Consider the following 20841-nt stretch of genomic DNA (forward strand, 5'->3'; position numbering starts at 1 on the left):
GATGATGCATTTTGAGGACGTATTTAGGGGTAACACATATACAGAAATCGGTAGGGTGCATAAAGAATAAGGATGACCAGGGAGACCTTGGATTCCAAGTCCATCATTCCCTGAAAGTGCCTTGGATTCCAAGTCCATCATTCTCCCATAATGGAGAAGAAGGCACATGGCATGCTTGCCAGCATAGGTCAGGGCATAGAATATACAAGTTTGAATGTTATGTTGCAACTTTACAAACACTAGACCATAAGGTCATAGGAGATAAGAGCAGAAACAGGCCATTCAACCCATCAAGTCTACTCCGCCATTCAATCATGGCTGATCTATTTCTCCCTCCTAGCCCTATTCTTCTGCCTTCTCTCCATAACCTCTGACACCCATAAACACTGGTTAAACGGTCCTTGGGGGATTGTGTAGTAACAAGAAACGGCAGATGCTGGTTCACCAAAGAAAGACACAAAAATGCTGGGAAAAGTTAGGACCAGTCTACAATAAAATCCCTAAATTGGGGAAGGATAATTTTGATGGCATTATCAGGAACTTATAAAGGTTGATTGGGGGAGGCTGTTATTTGGTAAAGGGATGTCCGGCAAGTGGCGAAAAAGGATTTCCTGTGGCATTCTGTGTTGCATCTTGGTGGAACCAGTTTGTTGCTGAAGGTACTCCTCAGGTTGACCGGTGTGTCATGGAGGGGGTGAGCTGTATTGTCCAAAATGCTCCATAGTTTGAGGAGCATCCTTCTCTCCAAGACCCCTCCAGTGAATCAAAGCCCACCCCACTAGGGCGGAGCCAGCCTTCCTGATGAGCTTGTTAACTCTGTTGCCGTCCGCAGCCTTCGACCTGCTAACCCAGCACACGACATCAAAGAAGATGGAAGATAGTTTTTCATCATTGTGATGTAACAGTTCCAGAAAAAAAGTCCAATGTTGAATTGAGGGTGGTCTGTTTATGGAACAAGCTTCCAGAGGAAGTAGTTGAGGCAATAATAAGTTTGCTGATGACACTGTGGTGGTGGGCCTGATCTCAGACAATGATGAGAGGGCCTACCGGGAGGAGGTGGCTGATCTAGCACTCTGGTGCCAGGATAACAGCGTCCTCTTGAACATCAAAAAAACGAAGGAGCTGATCATGTTCTCTTTAGGAGGGCACATCATCCGAGGATCTACACTCCATTGAGTATAAATGGGGATAACTGTGGATAGGGTGAACTGTTTTCCTTATCTGGGAGTCCACATCTCTGAGGATATGACATGGTCATCACAATCCTCAGCACTGGTGATAAGGCAAAGCGCCTTTACCACCTCAGGAGTTGAGGAAACCCTTGTCTCCGAGGATCCTCCAGTGCTTCTACGAGCGGCGGTGGAAACATCTTGTCCGGGAACATTACCATCTGGTTCTGGAATTGCTCTGCCAAGGACAAGAAGGCTTTGCAGAGAGTAGTGCATTCGGCCGAACGCACTATGGGAACTTCACTCACCCCCCTGCAGGAACTATACGACAGGAGGTGCAACTCCAGAGCAAACAAAATCATGAGAGACCTCTTCCACCCCTGCAACGGACTGTTCCAGCCGCTACGGTCAGGCAAACGCCTCCGTTGCCACGCAGTGAGAACGGAGAGGTTGAGAAGGAGTTTCTTCCCAGAGGCAATTCGGACTGTAAACGCCTTTCTCACCAGGGACTAACTGTACAGAACGTTTTTCCTTCTATTATTTATTATGTAAAATAATATGTGTGTTATGATTGTGTTTATAATTTGTTTGGTTGTTTTGTTGTTCCGCGAGCATTGCCACTTTCATTTCACTGCACATCTCGTATGTGTATGTGACAAATAAACTTGAATTGACTTGACTTGACTTGACTTGACTTGACAATAACCACAGTTAAAATGCATTTGGACATATACATAGATAGGAAAGGTTGAGAGGGATATGGATCAAACATAGGGGACAATTGGGTGGCTTAGGTGGGCATCTTGGTTGGCTTGGACATATTGCGCTGAAGGGCCAGTTTCTGTTCTCTATGACTATGAGTCTAATTGGGCAGGATCTCCCCTCTATTACTCATGTACTAACTTAGACCAAGTCACGATCACTCCTTACTCCTGCCCTCCCAACCTATCAGCAATAATCTCCATTATCCTCAAACTCCTGCACCTAGGAGTCATCAAACCCTTTGCCACTGAATCCTTGACCTTCTGACCCATTGGCCACAATGGTGACAATACATCCTGCACAATAATTCTCACCACCCGTTCTCAGCCCCTTACTATACACCCTATCCACTAACAACAGTGTGGCAAAATTCTCTCAGGTTCCTCTTAAGTTTGTGAGCTTTCTATTTGAGGGACCCTCCACCCCTCTCACCTACACTTGCAGGTGGATGTACGAATTCAAGAAACAGGAACAGGGGAAGGCCATCCATCAAGACACATAATCTTCCTACTCAGCAGCATTTGCCTGCGCTATCTCTCTCTTCCTTCATTCTCCTAAAATAAACTTTCTATCACCATCTAGGGTAGAGATTTCTAAGGATTCAGGATTCTGTATGAAGATACAGAATTGCCCTAAATGGTCTGGCCTTATTCTGAAACTGTGAGCCCTGTTCTCGACTCTGTCGGGGATCATTTCCCCTGCATCTATTCTGGTGAACCATTGAAGAATTTCGTAACTTTCAAGAATTTTTGAAGCTCGATATAAAATATACGCCGTCACCACAACTCTCCACAACAAGGGGAGCTGTGTTGATGGCTTGTATTTTGTATAGAGTTTCAAAGAATGAAAGCTACAACATTCTTGAGTTACACAATTCTTCAAAGACTGGATGCAGGGAAAATACACTCCATCCGTGGCTAGTACATTATTTCGTGCCTAAAGACACATAGAGTGCAGACAATACTGACAAGATGAACTCTCACCAAACCCTGTAAATTGCAGTAAGACTTCCATACTCCTGCTTTGAAAAATACATAATAAAGTCTAGCTTAATATTTGCCTTCTTAGTTACTTGATGTTGATGTAAGATGTCTTGACACCATACCCCCAAAAAGAGCAGGGAAGTTAATTCCAATGCTCCTGGCCCATATTTCCCCGCCTCAGAGTCTTTTTCTTTCCAATGTCATGTAGAATTTATGCATAATTTATACTTAATTTATGTTTCTTGTGTCCTCCATCTATGTGCTAGTGATGCTGTTGCATTCGATTTTCACTGCCTCCAGACTGCACCATACTTATGCATATGACAGTAAATTCAATTTGACTTGACTTGACATTAAAGACCACACTCTCATGTCAATTTTGCAGTGCTGTTTGTGGGAGCTTGCACTACACTTGCCGGCTCTTGTGTCTCTTACAATCTAACAGTGATGACACTTCACCTTATTGGGAATATCCTGAATATGTACATGCAGCTTAGCACTAAGGCTCTTTGGTGGATGGAAGAGTAGGGCAGTGCCATCGAGACAGGTAATCTTTTATTGGTTTAGTTGCACTGCGCATCACTGACCTCACGCCATTGCTCCCTAGTTTTGCCCATTGAAGAAAAATCAATTCACCTTTCCCAATCTAGAGTCAAATAAAAAAGACCATGGTTCAGGAAGCATGAGGCTGCCCCCTATGCCTGAAGCAAAGAGCCCAATTTGTCGAGAGCTCCGCATCATTTTGGTGTGTTTTGTAAGCTGATGATACACTCGCCAAAGTCTGATACACTCGCCACATTTTTGATTTGTTTTACGAATTTACAGGTCCACAGCAAAGATCACAAATAATAAACAACAGTTGCCCTCTTGGACATCCCAAGGTGCTTTGTGTCAGCACCTACGATGGCTTGAGATACTGATGGAAGCTTCTGAGAAAAAAACGTTTTCACCCAGAGAGTTCTGAATCTGTGGAATTCTCTGCCACAGAAGGTAGTGGAGACCAATTCAGGAACCGGGGTGCTGATTGTGGATGATCAGCCATGATCATATTGAATGGGCCAAAGGGCCAAATGTAAAATGCATTCCCAAATGCAAAATGTGCAGAGTCATCTACAAGAAAAATTACAATTGGCTCCAACTCTCCTGGAAAGCTCTGCAGGGTGTGTAAGATTTATAGATTTTGTCTTTAATCATCCTGTTAATAAACACAACCATGGAACATTTACAACTTGGATAGAGGCCCCTCAATTAAAGATCTACCCTGCCTAACCCCATTCTCAACACTGTGTGGGTGCCCCTGTAAAATCACGGCTGTTTAAATGTGATATGTGGTTCTCCTTTCCAGGCCCTCATTAACCCGTGCAAAACAACTTTTCCTCACCCCCCCCTCCCCCCCCCCCCCCCCCCCACTCTAATTAATCCGACAATTATTTTAAACCCTGATTCTCGACCCTTCGTTAAGGGAAATATTTACTCCATTCAGACCCCTCATGATCTTAAACACGTTCTCCTACCATGATTCAAAGAAAACAACCAATCATTCCTCGTGGCTACAACTTGCAAGCCCTAACAACACTCTCGTAAATCACTGGTGATGTGCACATCCTGTAAATGAATAAATTAAACACAAACAAGCCAGTGCCATCCATCCACACTTACTCTCAACTTTCTCCACCCCATCCTTCACCATAGCTTTCTCCTCCTTTCCTCAATTATTCAACTTTCCCTTACGCACCATTATATTCCCTACATTATTTTTACATGGTAGAATGTTCACATTTTGGGATAAAAGGCTTTTTGCTAAACTTGGTTTTGATTTATTGATTAATTTATCTATTCCCAGCATTGAGCCTTAAGTGTTATCAAATGGCCCTTTGAATCTTAATATAAACTGGAAGAGCAACTGGGCTCCTGCTCTCTGCAAGCACTGCTCAGTTAATTCACAGCAGTGCGAGCTTTCACTGTTCAATCTAAAACCTTCCTCTATACGTCTGGATATCTGCTAAGTACATGCCATGCATTTACAATACTCAAAGGGTCTGCAGTGTAAGTCCTATCTTCACCGTACTCAATGCCTCCCTTCAGTGTGGCACCTATCTTTACAACACTTGATACCGTCCCAGAATATTCCCTATTGTCACCAGTCTCAATGCCTGCTCCTTACAAAGATTGTAAACATAAAGCTTAATGCTGAATAGGCAGTGTTTGAAAAACTAGGAATTGGGAAGGTTAACACTTTGTGAAAGTGTATATTGTGTGCATCAACCACAAAGCTAAAGCATGTTTAAGGAAAATTACCCATGTTTCACTCAACAGAATATATTTCCATTGAATTAAATGGTGGATTCAACGATTCCATATTATCACAATGTAAGACCATATCCCCACCACACAACTCTCTCATTTTTCGACAGCCATTCAATAACAATTACGTATCAGTGAACGTTTTCCCAGTTTTATGAGAATCTTCGTTGTTCAAGAAGGAACTGCAGATGCTGGCAAATCGAAGGTAGACAAAAATGCTGGAGAAACTCAGCGGGTGCAGCAGCATCTATGGAGCGAAGGAAATAGGCAATGTTTTGGGCCAAAACCCTGCATCAGTCTGAAGAAGGGTTTCGGCCCAAAACATTGCCTATTTCCTTCGCTCCATAGATGCTGCTGCACCCACTGAGTTTCTCTAGCATTTTTCTCTACCTTTATGAGAATCTTCGCTTTGTTGCTCTTTCAGAGCCAAAATTTAAAAAAAAAATCTAACCTAGAGATCTTTCAAGAAACACAAAACAAACAGGAGGAGACCATTCTGTCCCACTCTTTCAAGAAGATCACGGCTGATCATTTTCCTGCACTAACCTCATATTCCTCAATTCCTGTGATATCTGGACATCTATTTGTGGAATAGATGTATTTGTGGAAGAGCAGGTGTTAAAGAGTTTTGAAAAGATATATTGTCCTTTTCCACATGGTCCTTTCCAATAGTTTTGCAATGGAAATGTAAAGCACAAACCAAAGGAACAAATGGATCTAAGTATCTTTGTATCCATTTTCTGGGCACAATGCTTTAGGAAGTTCATCAATGATTTTTCAAGAGTGCAGTGGAGGATTATTAGGATGGCAACAGGGATGAAGGCTCCAGTTGAGTGCACTGGCACATGAAGCCTTGTATTGATGAACTAAGGTGAAGATCACAAGGTCAAAAACACAAGTAAAAAGCAAACTGTTGGAGGAACTCAGTTGGTCAGGCAGCATCTGTGGTGGGAAATGGGAAGATGACATTTCAGGTTGAGACCCTCCTTCCGAGATGAACATTTTTTTTAAATCTCATCCGTAGATCTTTTAAACATATAAGAAAAAAAGGCCCTGTCGTGTACTGGGAATTTATCCAGAAGCTTCCAGTTCTGACATAAAAACCAATTGTCTTTAAAGCATAAAACATGCGCCACATGCAGTTTTCATACGCAGACCTGAAACATTCACTTTTTCTTTTCACAGATGCTGCCTCACCCACTGAGTTCCTCCAGCACTTGTTTTCTGCTCAAGATTTCAGTATCTGCAGTCCCTTGTGGCTCCATAATCAAATTAGGAGCATGAGTAAGCCCACTCAACCCCTCAGGCCTGACCCACCATTTAATATGATCCTGGCCTCAATTTCTCTTTTGTGCACTCAATTCCTTGTTCTTTCAAAAAATTCCTGTCACCCCTTTGAATATCCCCAATGATGAGGCCTGCACAACCTCCAAAGGTAGATAATTCCAGAGTCACTGCATTCCGTGAAAAGACATTCCTATGTGCTTCAGTTCTAGATGATGACCCCTTAATTATGACTCATGAAAACATCTCAATGACCCCTTAGAATTGTATTTGTTTCAATATGATCATCCCCCATTGTTCTAAACTCCAAAGGGGCAGAAACAATTAAAGTGAAGAACAATAAAGTGAATTCAAGTAAAATTAAAGTTGCTTCTTGCATTGAGAAGCCAATTTAACCAGGAAATTGCAGACCAAAAATGTTGACTGTAACTCTCTCCACAAATGATGCCTTATCTGCCGAGTTTCCGTCGCATTTTCTGTATTTATTTCAGATTTCTGGCATCTGCAGTTTTATTTTCTCATTTTCCATAAAGTGAAGACTGCATGTGGTGGACAGTTTTATGCATTAAAACCAATAAACATGTTTTATTAGGTTAGGGCAATGAAGATTGTGGAACCAAGTAGGGTTGAGCCACACATTGAGCCAGTTTTGGTGGTAGCCGGGGATTACCAAAATCCAAGAAGATTTCGGGTTCAAATTTGGCCGCGGAGATCTGAAGCCCAGAACCTGAGGTAAATTCTCTAGTGCATCACAGAGGGAGAGTAGTATTGTCAGATGTGCCAAAGATAGACACAAAATGCTGGAGTAACTCAGCAGGACATGCAGCATCTCTGCAGAGAAGGAATGGGTGATGTTTTGGGTCGAGAGCATTCTTCAGACCGTCCTTGACTGCACTCTTGAGCTATCCCAGGATGCTGTTTTGAAGAACAGGTGATTTCTTGCTGGTGTCCTGACCAATGTTTACCCCCACCCCTGATCAGTATCACTACAACTGGGCATCATCACATTGTTATTTGTGGGAGACTTCTGTCACTTCAAAGCTACTTTAGTTCCTGCCAGGCATTTTGCGATGTCCAAAGGTCATATAAGAGGAGTATGAATGCAAACCTTTTTTTTGTTTCTTTCAAGAGCAGAACAGGTGTGAGGGACAGAGTGCACTTTCCTTCTTCCTGTGACGGTAGCTTGAGAAGACATAATATAATATTTTCCTCCCTGCTTTGCAAGGGATTTCATGGGAAGACAGTTTAAACAGGAGCTTCCAGCTTGGGAAATAAAGCTACAACAGAAATTATCTCTCCCTCAGTGCAGATTGGGTGTCAAGTTGCTTCTCAGTGCCTCATCTCCTTGTTCCCATCAGTAACTGCACCCCGGGGACTCAGGGCAAAACTAACTTCAAAGCTCTCAGGACAACTATTTGTTTGAACTCTGACTTCTTTACCAGGCTCACATGTGAGGGAGCATTAGCCGCACTCTGTCCGTGAAAGAACAACGCCGCGTTTCACACAGAAATGTACCGGAGAACACCAAGCCAGACTGAGCATTAATCACAGCGTGGGGCTGACTGCAGTTCACTTCATCTTGGCTACTGGGTCTCCAACCTTACCAACCCCACACCACCCCCGCTGACAAAACCCTCGGTCAGGTCATCTGGATTGGAGGCAGATTTGGTAAGAAGGATCGGATATGGCTGTTTCCCCTTTGTCTGAAGTTTAGTTTTAGTTTAATTTAGAGATACAGCACGGAAACAGGCCCTTCGACCCACCAAGCCCGCACCGACCAGTGATCCCCGCATATTAACACTTTCCTACACACACTGGGGACAATTTACATTTATACCATGTCAATTAACCTACAAACCGAAGAAAACTCACGCAGTCATGGGGAGAACGTACAAACTCCGTACAGACAGCATGCGTAGTCAGGATTGAACCCGGGTCTCTGGCGCTGCAAACGCTGTAAGGCAGCAACTCTACCACTGCGCCACTGTGCCGGGAAGATGAGGGAGATGAGGAGTGTGGTCTAGAAGAAATGAGGCTCTCCTCCCATCCAAAGGTGCTGGAGGAAGTTCAGTAAAGTAGAACGATTCAGATATCATGGCTGCTGAAGTAATGTTAGAATCATAGAGAGTAATAGGGGCCCTTTGGCCCACTTTGTCTAGGCCAACCAAGTTGGCATATTGGGATCATTCCATGTTCCTGCATTTTGCACCTAGGTCTCTAAACGTTTCTATCCATGTATCTATCCAAATAGCTGTTAATAGTTGTATTTGTATCCGTTTCTCATAGCTTCCTCATGCAGCTCATTCCATATACACACTACCCTCTGAGTGAGAAAGTTGTCACTGAGTTCCTTTTAAATATGCAATAAGGCCCCCTATGCAATAAGGCCCATCATTCAACCAAGTCCATGCTGACCATCAACCATCCATTTACACTAATCCTACTGGAGTATTGAGAGGAAACCCAAAGGGTTCACAGGAAGAACATAGAAACTCCAGGTACGGATGTCAGAGGTTATGGGAGGAAGGCAGGAGAATGGGATTAGGAGGGAGAGATAGATCAGCCATGATTGAATGGTGGTGTAGACTTGATGGGCAGATTGGCCTAATTCTACTCCTATTCCTTATGACCTTATGACAATGCCCAAGGCCAGGATTGAACCTGGGTCTCTGGTGCTGTGAGGCAGTGGCTCTACCAGATGCCTGATGAAGATTCTTCAACCTGAACTGTTAACCCTGCTTCTCTTTCCACAGATGCTGCCTGGCCCACTGATTGTTTCCAGCAATTCGGTTTTTGTTTCAGATTTCCAGCAGCTGCAGTATTTTGATTTTAACATATTGTAATATGTGGATTAAGAACAGAACCCTGGTCCTATTGGGTTCATTCATGTTCACCAGGGAAGGAAATTAGATTGTTTTCTCTGGAGCGTCACAGGTTGCTGGGAGACCTGATGGAAGTTTCTAAAATTGTGAAAGACACAGAGCTGCAGAGCCTTTTTTCTACCACGACAGAAATGTTAAAGACTGGAGGGCAAAGCTTAATGTGAAAGGGGAAAGGTTTGAAGGGGCTGAACAGGGCAAGTCTTTTACATGGAGAATGGTGGCTGCCTAGAATGCGCTGCCAGGAATGGCATTGGAAGCTGATTTGATAGTGGGTTTTAGATGGGCATATGGATGTGCAAAGGAATAGGTGGATATAGAGCACATGCAGGCAGATGAAATTAACTTGGCATCATGCTCAATACAGAGATGGTGGGCCAAAGGACCTATTCCTGTGCTGTGCTGTTTTTTGGTCCACATACGTTCCATGAAATCTACCGTCCTGATCCAATCCCAGCCTAAGTGTGACTCGGGAGGCAGCAGTAATCCCCTTTGCCAGCTTCATACACATCCCAAAATGGAAACAATACTCTGCGTAGATGAAAGGGAGCAGCTTTCAACCTTGGTAGAATGGGGAGAGTGTCACCTTTTGCAGCTGATCCCAGGCTTTGAGTGTGGTGAGGAGTGGAGGGGAAAAGGCAAAGAGGGAGGTGTTGGGAAGATGGAGGAGATGGGAACAACTATTGCTTTGTGAATCAGGGGTAGTTATACTCGGGGGGGGGGGGGGGGCTGAGATGAAAACCAGCCACTACCAATATTCATCGTTTCGGTCTTGGAAACAGTGTGATGGAAGATAAACAAGTGCCTGTTTGTTTGTGCTGTGCTGTGTTGTTTTGCTGGGTGAGACCTGGCCTTGTCTGAAGCGTTGGCAGTGTGGGAACTTGTCTACCCTGTCAGCTGCCTTTTACTGAAGATTCCCCCTGTGGGTAGGTGAGAGAATGATACTTCCTGCCATAAACAACACCACAGGAGGGGGAGCAGCAACTCACCTCCATTGTTTTCCCAGGAATTTTGTGGAAGGCCAAGGGAAAGTTTGTGGTTGTTTTCAGGAAGCAATGTCAGACAGGGGCGTTTAACTCCTCGTGTGTTCAAGAAGGAACTGCGGATGCTGGAAAATCGAAGGTACACAAAAATGCTGGAGAAACTCAGCGGGTGCAGCAGCGTCTATGGAGCGAAGGAAATAGGCAACGTTTCGGGACGAAACGTTGCCTATTTCCTTCGCTCCATAGACGCTGCTGCGCCCGCTGAGTTTCTCCAGCATTTTTGTGTGCCTTGCGTTTAACTCCATCCCTGCCACGGCCTCAACTATGCCCCCGAATCAAGCCAGGGCCCCCGGTTGCCGTGAGCAGGAATCGGACCTCCAGCGAGCGACTTGCAGAGGCAGCTTTCACAGGCTGGTGGGCAAGCAGGGGTATGTGAACTTGAGGGGGGCTCTGCACGACCTCCCCGCGACCCTGCATAGGCCTGGGGTCAGCCGCAATATCCGGCCGTAAATGCCAGTCTCTCCGCTTGTGGAAACAGCTGAAGCCGTGGAGCGAGGAGACAAGCATGAGAACACATCTCCCCTCTTACAGCTGTGTCAGAGGCAGGCCACGCTAATGTTAAGAGGGAGGGGTAATATAATGAAACTAATAGTGCGCTGTTAATTACTGAGCCGGCCTCAGACAGGAGATTGCAAATGCAGCTTCGGAGACTGTACACTTCTTCTGCAGTCTTCACTCAATCAGAAAATAGTAAATCAGATTGAAATCATACCAGGACATATCGAGGACACTGTATATAATCACCACAGTGCACATGCAGATTAGGTATCAGCCAGGAATGAGTTACGATCTGGAAACTAATATAAAGAGGTGCGGGTGGTTTATATATAAAACACCCATGAGTAGGATACAGGCTGGAATCTAATTAAAGGGCTGAGATGATCTATACGGAAAGTAAATGATACCCAAGAGTATGATACAGGCCAGAGTCCAAACATAGGTCTGGTGCCATTATAGAATACCTGGGAATGAGACGCAAGCTAGAACCCATGTGAATCGTTTGTTGTTTTACAGGTAGAATAATAGTAATTCAGGAATGTGCCTCAAGCTGTAATTTAATCAAAATGGTTGAATGGTTTACACAAAGATTAACAGATGCCCGACCCGATTTACAGAGTGGGGTTCAGATAGTTTATGTACCGAATTACTGGACACTGAGAATGGGCCACGACCTGAAGAAGGGTTCATGGAGTGACTGGTATCTAAAGCAAGTCCCAGGCTGAAATACAGATGAGGGGTTAGGAGATTTTAGACACAGTGACATTTTTTCCCAGAACGTGTGAGAGGCTGTGATTTAATCTAGGGCTTGGATCGCTGCTTTGGGATTCACTACCTGAGCCATTCCTTCAAAGGTATGTCACTTACTAGTTAGGTATAGAATGAGGCCATGCCACCCATTGAGGCCATGCCACTCGTCCCCATTCAGTATTCAGTATTCAGTATTTAGTATTTACTTTAATGGAATTTTAACTGAGTACTTACATACACAGATGAAACGGAAAAAAAAAATTCTCAATCAGTTCCCATCAGTGCAGTTAATAAAAACAGAATAAATACATAGAGCTTTACAAATTAAAAATTAAAATTACCATATCTAAAATAGGCCTAAAAATTGAAATAAAAACAGACATTCCGACCGAACAGTGGCTTTCCTACCCCCTCCAACCCCCACCCGTTTTGGGCAGCCCTGCAACTTATGGTCTTTTGGATATGTTCCTCAACCTGCCTTGATTCCTTAACGTACTTACACTGAGGGCAACTGTAAAGTGGCTATTCAACCTCCCAATCCACACACCACTGTGATGTGGGGGAAACCAATGCGGTCACAAGCGGAACATGCAAACTGCACTCAGACAGCACCAAAGGTGAAGATTGGCCCTGGGTCACTGGATCTGTGAGGTAGTGGCCCATGCCATCCTGCAACAGAAGGCTCAGAAGACCAGGCGACTGTTTCACCGAACGCTTATGCTCGGTCTGCCAAGACTTTCATTTGCTAAGCATTTACCCTTCCCTGCTCATTACCGTACTGACCTTACTGTCCTGGGCCTCTGTCACCAGAGTGAAGCCACACACAAACTGGAGGAACTGCACCGCATATTCCACCTACAGTCCCGCAGTATGAACATTGAATGTTCCAATTTTAGGTAATTAGCTACCAAACACCTCCCCCCACCTTTCCCCTTGTCTTCCCTGCACCCCATCGAGATTGCATTCATTTCTCACAGAATCCCACTCTTACTTTCCCCTTCCTCCATCCATCTGTATCCCTTCATCTGGCTTCACATTCCATGCCTCTTCTCTCATTATCTCTTATCTCACAGCCTTTAGTATTTTGTCTTTTCATCTCTGGCCTTTCTCCAACCATCTGCCAATCAAACACTCTCAACTGTAACCACCTATCACTTCCCACTCGTGGAAGAGTCTAGGACTAGAGGTCATAGCCTCAGAATTAAAGGGCATTATTTTAGGTAGGAAATGAGGATAAATTTATTTAGTCAAAGGGTGGTGAATCTGTAGAATTCCTTGCCGCAGAAGACTGTGGAGGCCAAGTAAGTGGATATTTTTAAGGCAGAGATAGATAAATTCTTCATTAGTACAGGTGCCATAGGTTATGGGGAGAAGGCAGGAGAATGGGGTTAGTAGGGAGAGAGAGATCAGCCATGATTGAATGGCGGAGTTGAATTGATGGGTCGAATGCCCTATTTCTACTCCTATCATTTTTGACATGATTTCCTTTCCAGGATTCTCTCCTACCCATCCTCCCCCCACCCCCACCCCCACTACAATCAGGTTGAAGAAGGATCCGACCCAAAATATCACCTATCCATGTTCTCCAGTGATGCTGCCTGACCCTGTGAGTTACTCCATCCACTTTGTGTCTTCTTTTAAAGAAGACCCAGGATGTTGCCTCAGAGTGAAGAGAGGGACAGATCAGAGGAAACCTCGGTGGGAAACAAGTTTCCAATCCCAATCTTCCAATCTACCATCATATTTAGTTTAGTTTAGTTTTGAGATACAGTGCCAACCTGCGATCCCGGTACATTAACACTATCCTACACACACTAAGGACAATTTACACATACATCAAGCCAACTAACCTACATAGCTGGTTACACAAAAAAGCTGGAGAAACTCAGCGGGTGCAGCAGCATCTATGGAGCGAAGGAAATAGGCAACGTTTCGGGCCGAAACCCTTCTTCAGTCTGAAGAAGGGTTTCGGCCCGAAACGTTGCCTATTTCCTTCGCTCCATAGATGCTGCTGCACCCGCTGAGTTTCTCCAGCTTTTTTGTGTAACCTTCGATTCTCCAGCATCTGCAGTTCCCTCTTAAACACTAACCTACATAGCTGTATGCATTTGGATATTCTGAGTTCTTTCTGGGGGTGGGCCATGCTCAGGCTCTCCACACGCCAGTAACATGCAATATGGCGGTGTTGGTGGTAACGAGGGAACTGGGAATTTGGGATTAATAACCCTAGTGAAATGGGGCAGAGGGAGTGCCGCACAGTCAAAGGAACTGTTAAAGTGAAGCCCCATCTGCCGTCTCAAGATATACATTTCCCGTGGCAATGTTCAAAGCGACAGCAGGGTTGTTCTCCCCAACGTACTGACCAATTGTTATTCCTGGATCAACCTCACTAAAACTAAATTACCAGGTGATTATCACAGTGTGGAACCCTGCTGTGTATGTAAACTGGCTGCTATCTTTCCTACATTACAAGAATGAATGAAAAAAACGTGCTTAATTGCCTTAAAGCAATTCTGGAGGTCATGAAAGGTGCTATAGGAATGTAAATCTCTCTTTTCCAGTGCCAGTCTAGTAAAATGACCTTCAGTAAGTAAAGATTTTTTACACTACCTGATACTGAGGAATATTTGCAATGGAAAGGTTTCCGAGTCACAGTGTCTTTTTTTTTAAAAACTTTGACGGAATTGCAATTTTTACCTGGAATGTAAATTGCAGGATTAAACAGTTTTGGGGCAGTTGCCTGGCTGAGTGAAGCTTAAAGCAGAAACCGGCCTTTGTGTCAGTAAAAGTCCCACAAAATAACTCTCCACAAACACTAACAACTCTACACCTGGTGAAGGAGGGCAGGGGTGGGATCGCAGAGACCTGAACCTCAAGATCATCACAGTCAGATGGAAACACAAGAGATTGCAATTGCTGGAACCTAGGAGGTTCCTGACCCAAAACATCATCTATCCATGCCCCTCCACAAATGCCTCCAGCTGTTTTATTTTTAATCAGCCAATGTTAACCAGCACAGATTTATCGCAGAAAGTACTGGAGTTGTTGTAACACTAGATTGGAGAGCTGAGAATCACCTCATCTTTGTTGGGCAAATGCCCACCACTGAGGACAACTTGCTGCCACTGCAGATCGATGGAGACTAACTAATGGGCCCATTGTGGGGTGGACAGACCCGGCCATGGGACAGGGGTGCACAAGGGTGGGTAAGTGGGATAGTCCACTTTGCTCACTGTCTTCCTCTGTATCTGGTTTAGAGTGGCACAGTGGTGCAGCTGGTAGAGATGCTGCCTCACAGCACCAGAGACCCAGCTTCGATCCTGATCTCAAGTGTTGCGTATGTGGAGTTTGCACATTCTCCATGTGACCGCGTGCGTTTCCTTCGGGTGCTCCAGTTTCCTCCCACATCACGGACATGCGGGTTTGAAGATTAATTGGTCTCTGTAAATTTCCCCTTGTATGCGTGGAACAGATGTGATAGCATAGCACAGAACTAATGTGTACTGGTGAGCAATTGTTTAGCATGGACTTGATGGGCTGAAGTACCTGTTTCCAAGCAGTATCTTTCAATCAGTCCACTTGCTCCTGTCAGAGTGACTCAAGGTTTCCCAGGAAATTCCCACCACTAGGTTGAATGATTTTGGGTCAGAGATTGCCACAATGGTTAGGCAGTGGCACCATCTGGTGAACTGAGATGTTAGCCCTGTATCTCTCTCCACAGATGCTGCCTGATTTGCTGGGTGTTTCCAGTATACTCTGGTTTTATTGAAGTTTTCCAGATTCTGCAGTTTATGTTCTTTTGGTACCACTTTGACCATGGATCTGGAGTGCAATGGTTAAACTCTGTGCATTGAGGGCAAAGATCCGTGCAAAGTTCATGGGGAAAAGGGAGAGGTTTTCACATCCCAAAGCTCATGACATTCCATGAGTTGATTTTGAAGAATCAAGATTAAGGTGTGGGAAACGTGGCCTCTGTTTAATGCACAGCAAGTTCCGACAGTCAGCATCGCTAGAATGGTTGGACATTCTGTTTTAGTATTGTTCATCAAGGGGAAAATATTGGCTGGAACAGCAAAGTTAACACCATAGACACAAAAAGCTGGAGTAATTCAGCGGGTCAGGCAGCGTCTCCTGAACTACTATTTACCTATTTGATGACACTCGGACTATCCTTAATTGGACTTTGCTAGCTTTACCTTGCACTAAACTTTATTCCCTTAACATGTATCTATCCACTGTAAATGGATCGATTGTAATCATGGATTGTCTTTCTGCTGGCTGGTTAGCACGCAACACAAAGCTTTTCACTGTACCTCGGTACATGTGATAATAAACTAAACTGATCTCTGAAGAAAAGGAATAGGTGATATTTCGCGTTGAGTCCCTTCTTCACATTGAGAGTCAGGGGTGACGTAAACTAGAAGTATTTAAAGGTACAAAGAACAAATGAATGAAAGGTATGAAAAGAACAAATCAAAGCCAGAAACGATGATCAAGGAAATGTGGAGCCCACAATGGTCCATTGTTGGCTGTGGAGAAGGTCATAACCAGTGGATACAAACAGTAAACTCAGCAGGGCAACAGTGAAACTAGGAGGATGACTCAGTGGGGGACAAATGGGTAGGAAATGCAAGGGTTACTTGAAGTTAGAGAAATCAATATTCATACCGCTGGGTTGTAAGCTGCCCCGGCAAAATATGAGGTGCCGTTCCTCCAATTTGTGTTTGGCCTCATCCTGACAGGTTAGGACAGAGAGGTCAGTATGGGAATGGGAAGGGGTAACCAGAATATCGCGTAGACCAAGGCGGACTAAGCGAACGTGTAGACAGCTAAAGGATCGCTCAGTCTGCGCTTGGTCTCGCCGATATATAGGAGACAACACCTTGGTTTCTTGGTCCTCCAAAATATTCCAAATGGAATTTAAACACCTAAAACAGCTGATACAGTAGATGAGGATGGAGGAGGTGCAAGTGAACCTCTTCCTCACCTGAAAGGACTATCAGAGTCCCTAGATGGAGCCGAGGGAGGAGATTTAAGGGGCTGTCCCACTGCGGCGACCTAATCCGTGAGTTCAGAGGAGTTTGCCCTCGACATACTCATAGCATGGTCGACACGAGGTCCTAGGAGGTCTTTGTAACTCTCCTCCATGCTCCTGCGTACTCGAGGCCTCAGCTAGGTCGCAGCGTTTCTTTCAACATGTTGAAAAATGCCCGTGAGTAAAAAAAGGTCGCCATGGAAAAAATCGATACATTTTTTACTCGTAGGTTTAATCGAAGTAGGTGGTCGTAGGTCGGCATGTTAGTCGTAGGTAATCGAGGGTAGTCGAAGGTAATCAAAGGTAGTTGAAGGTAGTCATAGATAGTCTTCAACATAGTCGATGGGAGTCTTCACTCTGCACTAATCGGTGTCCAATTTTCCACAAGCTGGTCTTCTACATAGTCGAAGGCAGTCTTCAACATGACATTTTTTCAAACTCTCCTAAACTCTTCTAAACTTGGCAATTAGGTCTCCGCAGTGGGACAGCCCCTTAGGGACAGGTTTTGCATCACCTGTGATTGCAGGGGAATGTACCTGGGGAGGGCTACTCTACTCAGAAAGAGTAGACATTTTACATTCCCATCTGAGAGAACAGATGGAGCTTTATATTAATAAATGAGGCTGGAAAGACTGCAGAGAAAATTTACGATGATGTTGCTAAAACTCAAGGGTCTGAGCTGTAGGGAGCAGTTGGGCAAACTTATTTCTTAGGGTGCACGAGTCTAAGGGGTGAATATAAGTGCAGAAAATCACTTGGGGAATTGAATAGGGTGAATGACATAGTCTTTTACCCAGAGTAGGGGAATCAACATCCAGAGGACATAAGTTTACGGTGAGAGGGAGAAGATTTAATAGGAACCAGAGGGACATAATTTTCACTCGGAGGGGGTGGGTATTTGGACATGGATAGGAAATGTTTTGAGGGACACGTGCCAAACATGGGCTTATGGGGCTAGCTTAGATGAGGCAGCTAGGTTGCATGAGTTGGGCCAAAGGGCCTGTTTTCATGGTCTATGATTCTATAAAGCAGTTCATTTTGCTGTTGTGGTATTTTGCTCTGCACAAACTGGCAGTGCCGAACACCTCCCCTCCTCCCCACTGATTCCTAACATTGCTTGTGACTTTGTAATGGGAAGTTTATTGAGCTCTGAGTTAATCGAGCGGTAACTTGCTAGTTGGTGAACTGGGAAATTCTGCACAGCATACCTTTAATATAATTAACAGCAGCAATTAACAACAGAAGACCACTTTCCCCTGGGTAACCTGTGAAATATTAACAGGGACAATTCCAATATTGGCGGCTTGGTTGTAAAGTGCGAGAGGTGCAGGATGAAGCTGCCGATCAGCACACAGCTGATTTGTAAAGGGAATGGATCCAGTTCAAACTTAGTGAAGTCAGAAATCAATGTCCTAACAACCAAACTAATATAAAGCTCATAGTTCAATAATTTTGGCTCAGAGGCTGACAGGACTGCAGAGAATGGGATCAATTCGATAGCTCTCATGGTTAGCCATGCACAGGGCATGCGATACAATACGATACGATAGAACTTTATTTATCCCAGGAGGGAAATGATACATGAAATATGAAATTATGAACAAGATACATGAAATTAAAGTGACAAGTGGAAAGTCCAGGATTGTGGATGTGCAAAGATTGGGGGGGGGGGGGGGGGGGGGGGGGGGGGGGGGGGGGGGGGGGGGGGGGGGGGGGGGGGGGGGGGGGGGGGGGAGGGGAGTCAGTCTACCCCACGACAGAACGGGGAGGAGTTGTACAGTTTGATACCCACAGGGAAAAAGGATCTCCTGTGGCGTTCTGTCCTGCATCTTGGTGGAACCAGTCTGTTGCTGAAGATGCTCCTCAGGTTCACCAGTGTGTCATGGAGGGGATGAACTTTATTGTCCAAGATGCTCTACAGATTGAGGAGCATCCTCCCCTCCAAGACCACCTCCAATGAATCCAACTCCACTCCCAGGACAGAGCAAGCCTTGCTGATGAGTTTGTTGATACTGTTCTCATCCATGATGTTGGGCAAAATGGTTTCCTTTTGTGCCTTGACCAACTGACCCCAATACAAAAGTAAGGCCACGTTTCAGTATCTCGTGTGCTCATAAGACCAGCTACAGTATTCTTCCCTTACTAACGGAAGGATATTAACACAGAAGGTTTGTTCAGTTTTAGTTCGGTTCAGTTTAGTTTATTGTCAAGTGTACCAAGGTACAGTGAAAAGCTTTTTGTTGAGTGGTGAAAGACTATACATGATTACAATTGAGCCATTCACCATGTACAGAAGACACACACAAAACGCTGGGTAATTTAGCGGGTCAGGCAGCATCTCTGGAGAAAAGGAATAGGTGACATTTGGGGTTACATAGAAACATAGAAACATAGAAAATAGGTGCATTCGCCCTTCGAGCCAGCACCGCCATTCAATATGATCATGGCTGATCATCCAATGGTTGAGGCCCTTCTTTAGACAGAGAGTCGGGGAAAGGGAAACAAGAGATATAGATGGTGATATAGAGAAATGTAGAACAAATGAATGAAAGATATGCAATACAATAACGATGATCAAGGAAACATGGAGCCCACAATAGTTCATTGTTGGCTGTGGGCTCTGTGGTAATGAGTTATACGACAATGAAACTCAATAGGACAACAGTGAAACCAGTATGACGACTATGATGGGGGTGGGACGGAGAGAGAGGGGATGCAAGGGGTTATTTGAAGTTAGAGAAATCAATATTTATTCCTGAAATATTTATGTCTGAAAAGTCTGAAGAAGGGTCTCGACCCAAAACGTCCCCGTTCCTTCTCTCCAGTGATGCTGCCTGTCCTACTAAGTTACTCCAGCATTTTGTGTCTACCTTCAATATTTATACCGCTGAGTTGTAAGCTGCCCAAGCGAAATATGAGGTACAGATAGAGTGTACAGATACAGGATAAAGGGAACTAATATCTGCAAAGGTAGCTTGTCTTAGAAGGAAGATTGAACAAGCGAGGCTTGCATCTACTGGAGACAAACAAACAGAGTTGACAAGAGCTGCCCAGCCAGAATCAGTTATATCCAAGGATACTGTGGGAAGCAAAAGAGGAAATTGCAGTAATCCTGGCTGAGATATATGAATCCTCATTAGACACATAAGGTGCCAGAAGAATGGAGGGTGACTAATATTTGTGCCTCTATTTAGAAAAACCTGGTAATTATGGACCAGTCACACTAAATTCTGTGGTAAGAAGGTTACTGAAGATGTTTTGAAGGATAAGATATCAATACGTGAATTTGGACAGAGAGAAGCTGATTACAGATAATCCACATGATTTGTTTGTGGGAGATCGTGACTCACAAATTTGATTTGATTTTTTTGAAGAAGAAACCAAGAAGATTGAAGAGAGCAGGGGCTTGATGTTGTCTATAGGGGCTTCATGCTCCATCCAGTCACCCTCCATTCATCTGGCACTTTACGTGTTCCGGTGGCGCTGCGATGTGGCCGCCTCGCCTGCAGCAGTTCGACTTTTTTTGTTTTTTCGACTTTTTTTGTTTTTTTCAGTATGTTGCGGGGACTTTAACATCGTGGACCCCCTTGCTGGGGGTCGCTGGAGAAGCACTCCAACCGCTGGCCTGCGGCCTAGAACATCTTGGAGCTTTGGTCTGTGGAGCTTCTAGCGGCAGGCGTGGAGCGGACCTTCCATCGTGGGGCGGGCGATCCCTCACTGGGGGTCACCGGAGACAAGCTCCGACCGCTGGCCTGTGGTCTACAACATCTGGAAGCAGCGGTCTCCGGTAAGGAGGTGGCCGATTTGGGAGCTCCGAGGCGCGGGGGTGTGCTCGACCTGTCCCGACGTCAGTATTCCGACCATCCCGACCAGAGGGCTTGAACATCGGGCCGTCCGTACCGGCGACTACAGAGGGTCAGGCCTCTGACCACGGGTGAACAAGGGAGGAGGAGGAGGAGGACTGTCTGACTGTGTTGCCTTCCACCACAGTGAAGAATGCCGTGGTTGATATCTGTGTTGAATTATGTTGTGTATTGTGTCCTTTTTTAATTGTAACGCTGCATTGTAAATTACATTTCACTACACCTTTTGGTGCATGTGACAAATAAATTTGAACGAACTTGAACTTCAGTG

The sequence above is a fragment of the Leucoraja erinacea genome, chromosome 20 (assembly GCF_028641065.1).
Source record: "Leucoraja erinacea ecotype New England chromosome 20, Leri_hhj_1, whole genome shotgun sequence".
Classification (NCBI taxonomy): Eukaryota; Metazoa; Chordata; class Chondrichthyes; order Rajiformes; family Rajidae; genus Leucoraja; species Leucoraja erinaceus.